Genomic DNA, 6,069 nt, shown 5'->3' on the forward strand with positions numbered 1-6,069 from the left:
GAGTTACAATCTGGAAAGGAAGAGATACAACATTAACAATGACAGATGATGTTGCTGTAAGACAGACAACCTAAGAAAATTAACAAAAACACAAACACAAAATTTATTTACACAAATAACAGCACAATCAACTTACCAAAATCAATAGGCTTTACATATCCAAACAATAATCAGAAAATAAAGTATAAGGAAAGATCTGACTTTCAATAGCAGCAAAAAAGAAAAAACAGCTAGGAACAAATTTAAATAAGAAACGTCTAAGTCTTAGATGAAGGAAATTTTAAGATGAAGAACACAAGAGAAGAATAAAGAGGAAGACACGTGAAACTTTTCAGTAAGAAGTCATCATAAATTGTCAAATCTCTGTAAATTAATTCATAAATATTACCTGATCCTGAGTCACAAATGTCTAGCTATTCCCAGTATCCATTCTCTGCTTCATCCTTTCAAGCAATTCTTCATCCACGTACTTGAACTACAGATGTACTTACACACTTGCAGAGTTGCCACGTGCATTTATACTGTTAAAGCAGTTAAACAAGGAGGCCGTTAGCCCGAGGGGGCTCTAAAGCCCTGGAGCCTACACCAGCAAACCCACAGCTAAGCCTGTAAATGCCTCAAGGTTATGAAATTGAAACCTGAGGATGACTGATCATAAACGGACAATTAGGCCTTGAACTGTAGCCAGTCAATACTCCCTTTTCTTTGCTTCCAGCTTTTCTCTGTAAAAGTTTTTCCTGCTCCTGTTGGTGGTGCCTCCCAACCACTTCTGGTGTGGCACTTCCTGATTCAGATGGATTTTTGCTAAAAAAACCTCTTAAAATGTATAACGTGCCTCAGTATATTTTGTAACAACACCATTGTTGGTAAGAGCAAAAATGGGAAACGACCTAAATTTTCATCAGTGGTAAACTATTTTTGAATAAATCGTGGTACAGTGACGCTATGGAATGCTTTGGAGTTGCTAAAAGATCTTTCTACACACGTCTGTTTGCATATGCAGAAATATCACTCCAAATGGGCCCATGTGACTTAGGGAAGAGGGATGGAAGGAGACTTACTTTTCCTGTATCCTGTTCTTCTTTTAAAAATTTGTACCAAGTGCTTATGTTTACTTCCTCAAAAAATAAGTAAGTTCTTTAAGAAAAAAACTGTGAAGAAGTAGTACAATTCTGCAGGCTGTGGAATGAAAACCACGGTCACATAAAGATAGACAAAATGAAAAGGCAGAGGACTATGTACCAGATGAAGGAACAAGATAAAACCCCAGAAAAACAATGAAATGAAGTGGAGATAGGCAACCTTCCAGAAAAATAATTCAGAATAAAGATAGTGAAGATGATGCAGGACGTCGGAAAAAGAATGGAGGCAAAGATCGAGAAAATGCAAGAAATGTTTAATAAAGACCTAGAAGAATTAAAGAAAAAGCACCTAGAAGAATTAAAGAACAAACAAACAGGTATGAACAATACAATAAGTGAAATGAAAAATACACTAGAGGGAATCAATAGCAGAATAACTGAGTCAGAAGAATGGATAGGTGTCCTGGAAGACAAAATGGTGGAATTCACTGCCACAGAACAGAATAAAGAGAAAGAATGAAAAGAAATGAAGACAGCCTAAGAGACCTCTGGGACAAGATTAAACACAACGACATTTGCATTATAGGGGTCCTAGAAGGAGAAGAGAGAGAGAAAGGACCCGAGACAATATTTGAAGAGATTATAGTCAAAAACTTCCCCAACGTGGGAAAGGAAATAGCCACTCAAGTCCAGGAAGTGCAGAGAGTCCCATACAAGATAAACCCAAGGGGAAACACGCTGAGACACATAGTACTCAAATTGACAAAAATTAAAGACAAAGAAAAATCATTGAAAGCAACAAGGGAAAAAGGACAAATAACATACAAGGGAACTCCCATAAGGTTAACAGCTGATTTCTCAGCCGAAACTCTACAAGCAAGAAGGTAGTGACACAATATATTTAAAGTGATGAAAGGGAAGAACCTACAACCAAGATTACTCTACCTGGCAAGGATCTCATTCAGGTTCGACAGAGAAATCAAAAGCTTTACAGACAAGCAAAAGCTAAGAGCAATCAGCACCAACAAACCAGCTCTACAACAAATGCTAAAGGAACTTCTCTAAGTGGGAAACACAAGAGAAGAAAAGGACCTACACAAACAAACCCCCCCAAATTAAGAAAATGATAATAGGAACATACATATTGATAATTACCTTAAATGTGAATGGATTAAATGCTCCAACCAAAAGACACAGGCTCGCTGAATGGATACAACAAGACCCATATATATGCTGTCTACAAGAGACGCACTTCAGACCTAGGGACACATACAGACTGAAAGTGAGGGGATGGAAAAAGATATTCCATGCAAATGGAAATCAAAAGAAAGCTGGAATAGCAATACTCATATCAGATAAAATAGACTTTAAAATAAAGAATGTTACAAGAGACAAGGAAGGACACTACATAATGATCAAGGGATCAATCCAAGAAGAAGATATAACAATTATAAATATATATGCACCCAACATAGGAACACCTCAATACATAATGTAAATGCTAACAGCTATAAAAGAGGAAATCGACAGTAACACTGTAATAGTGGGGAACTTTAACACCTCACTTACACCAATGGACAGATCATCCAGACAGAAAATTAATAAGGAAACACAAGCTTTAAATGACACAACAGAGCAGGTACATTTAGTTGATATTTATAAGACATTCTGTCCAAAAACAGCACATTACACTTTCCTCTCAAGTGCACATGGAACATTCTCCAGGATAGATCACAACTTGGGTCACAAATCAAGCCTTGGTAAATTTAAGAAAATTGAAATCATATCAAGCCTCTTTTCTGAGCACAATGTTATGAGATTAGAAATAAATTACAGGGAAAAAAACCATAAAAAACACAAACACATGGAGGCTAAATAATACGTTGCTAAATAACCAAGAGATCACTGAGGAAATCAAAAAATACCTAGAGACAAATGACAACGAAAACACTATGATCCAAAACCTATGGGTTGCAGTAAAAGCAGTTCTCAGAGGGAAGTTTATAGCAATACAAGCCTACCTCAAGAAACAAGAAAAATCTCAAATAAACAATCTAACCTTACACCTAAAGGAACTAGAGAAAGAACAGACAAAACCCAAAGTTAGTAGAAGGAAAGAAATCATAAAGATCAGAGCAGAAATAAATGAAATAGAAACAAAGAAAACAATAGCAAAGATCAATAAAACTAAAAGCTGGTTCTTTGGGAAGATAAACAAAATTGATAAACCTTTAGCCAGACTCATCAAGAAAAAGAGGGAGAGGACTCAAATCAATAAAATTAGAAATGAAAAAGAAGTTACAACAGACACTGCAGAAATACAAAGCATCCTAGGAGACTACTACAAGCAACTCTATGCTAATAAAATGGACAACCTGGAAGAAATGGACAAATTCTTAGAAAGGTATAGCCTTCCAAGACTGACCCAGGAAGAAATAGAAAATATGAACAGACCAATCACAAGTAATGAAATTGAAACTGTGATTAAGAATCTTCCAACAAACGAAAGTCCAGGACCAGATGGCTTCACAGATGAATTCTATCAAACATTTAGAAAAGAGCTAACACCCATCCTTCTCAAACTCTTCCAAAAAACTTCAGAGGAAGGAACACTCCCAAACTCATTCTACGAGGCCACCATCACCCGGATACCAAAACCAGACAGAGACACTACAAAAAAGGAAATTACAGACCAATATCACTGATGAATATAGATGCAAAAATGCTCAACAAACTACTAGCAAACAGAATCCAACAACACATTAAAAGGATCATACACTATGATCAAGTGGGATTCATCCCAGGGAGGCAAGGATTCTTCAGTATACGCAAATCAATCAATGTGATACACCATATTAACAAATTAAAGAATAAAAACCATATGATCATCTCAATAGATGCAGAAAAAGCTTTTGCCAAAACTCAACACCCATTTATGATAAAAACTCTCCAGAAAGTGGGCATAAAGGGAACCAACCTCAACATAATAAAGGCCATATATGACAAACCCACAGCAAACATCATTCTCAATGGTGAAAAACTGAAAGCATTTCCTCTAAGATCAGGAACAAGACAAGGATGTCCACTCTCACCACTGTTATTCAACATAGTTTTAGAAGTCTTAGCCACGGCAATCAGAGAAGAAAAAAATAAAAGACATCCAAATTGGAAACAAAGAAGTAAATCTCTCACTATTTGCAGATGACATGATACTATACATAGAGAATCCTAAAGATGCCACCAGAAAACGGCTAGAGCTAATCAATGAATTTGGTAAAGTTGCAGGATACAAAATTAATGCACAGAAATCTCTTGCATTCCTATACACTAACAACAAAAGATCAGAAAGAGAAATTAAGGAAACAATCCCATTCACCACTGCAACAAAAAGAATAAGATACCTAGGAATAAACCTACCTCAGGAGGTAAAAGACCTGTACTCAGAAAACTATAAGACATTGATGAAAGAAGTCAAAGATGAGACAAACAGATGGAGAGATATACCATGTTCTTGGATTGGAAGAATCAATATTGTGAAAATGACTATACTACCCAAAGCAATCTACAGATTCAATGCAATCCCTATCAAATTACCAGTGGCATTTTTTAGAGAACTAGAACAAAAAATCTTAAAGTTTGTATGGAGACAAAAAGGACCCTGAATAGCCAAAGCAGCCTTGAGGGAAAAAAACAGAGCTGGAGAAATTAGAGTCCCTGACTTCAGATTATACTACAGAGCTATAGTAATCAAGACAATATGGTACTGGCACAAAAACAGATATAGATCAATGGAACAGAATAGAAAGCACCAAAGATAAACCCACGCACCTATGACAAAGGAGGCAAGGATACACAATGGAGAAAAGACAGCCTCTTCAATAAGTGGTGCTGGGAAAACTGGACAGCTACATGTAAAAGAATGAAATTAGAACACTCCCTAACACCATACACAAAAATAAACTTAAAATGGATTAAAGACCTAAATGTAAGGCCGGACACTATAAAACTCTTAGAGGAAAACATAGGAAGAACACATTTTGACATAAATCACAGCAAGATCATTTTTGACCCACCACCTAGAGTAATGGAAATAAAAACAAAAATAGGGCTTCCCTGGTGGCGCACTGGTTGAGAGTCCGCCTGCCGATGCAGGGGACACGGGCTTGTGCCCTGGTCTGGGAAGATCCCACATGCCGCGGAGCTGCTAGGCCCGTGAGCCATGGCCGCTGAGCCTGTGCATCCAGAGTCGGTGGCACGTGGGCATAAAGGTGGCAGCTCCGTGGCACGTGGGATCTTCCCGGACTGGGGCACGACCCCGTACCCCCTGCATTGGCAGGCAGACTCTCAACCACTGCGCCACCAGGGAAGCCCTTCATTTTAAATCTACATGATAAATTTAATTAGATTATGCCCACACACAGAAACACACATACACAGACACCCAATAGCAGTTCGTTAGTATTAAGCAACAGTTACTCATTATTTTATTTTTCCTATATTATTTTTATTTGTTAGGAACAGCATTTAAAAGAACTTGTTTAAAAAGGTTCATGTATAAACCAATATGTTCATTTTTCCAGTCTTTGTCTACACAAAAACATATTTTCATTGAACTGTAGCTGGTCTGTTTTTTATTCTGCTTTTTACGTTTAAGATGATGGTACTTTCCATTTTGCTACATAATCGTTATAATCATTGTATTTGTTGGTGCATAATATTCTATCAAATTGATCTGCTATAACTTAGATATTCCTATGTCATTGGGCATTAAATCTCTCCAGTATTTTGCTGTTATAGATAAAGCTGCAATGACATCTTCATGCATATAGCTTTTTCTTTCCTTTGAATTATGTCCCTAGGAGAAATTCCCAGGAGTGAGAATACTGGAATAAAAGGTAAGAAAAAGTGCCACATTTAAAATGAAACTTGCATTAGTGAACAAATTGAAGATAACAGCCAGCCCTGCAAGCAGCCCCTCCTCTGCTGG

This window comes from Orcinus orca, chromosome 14 (genome assembly GCF_937001465.1).
Source record: "Orcinus orca chromosome 14, mOrcOrc1.1, whole genome shotgun sequence".
Lineage (NCBI taxonomy): Eukaryota > Metazoa > Chordata > Mammalia > Artiodactyla > Delphinidae > Orcinus > Orcinus orca.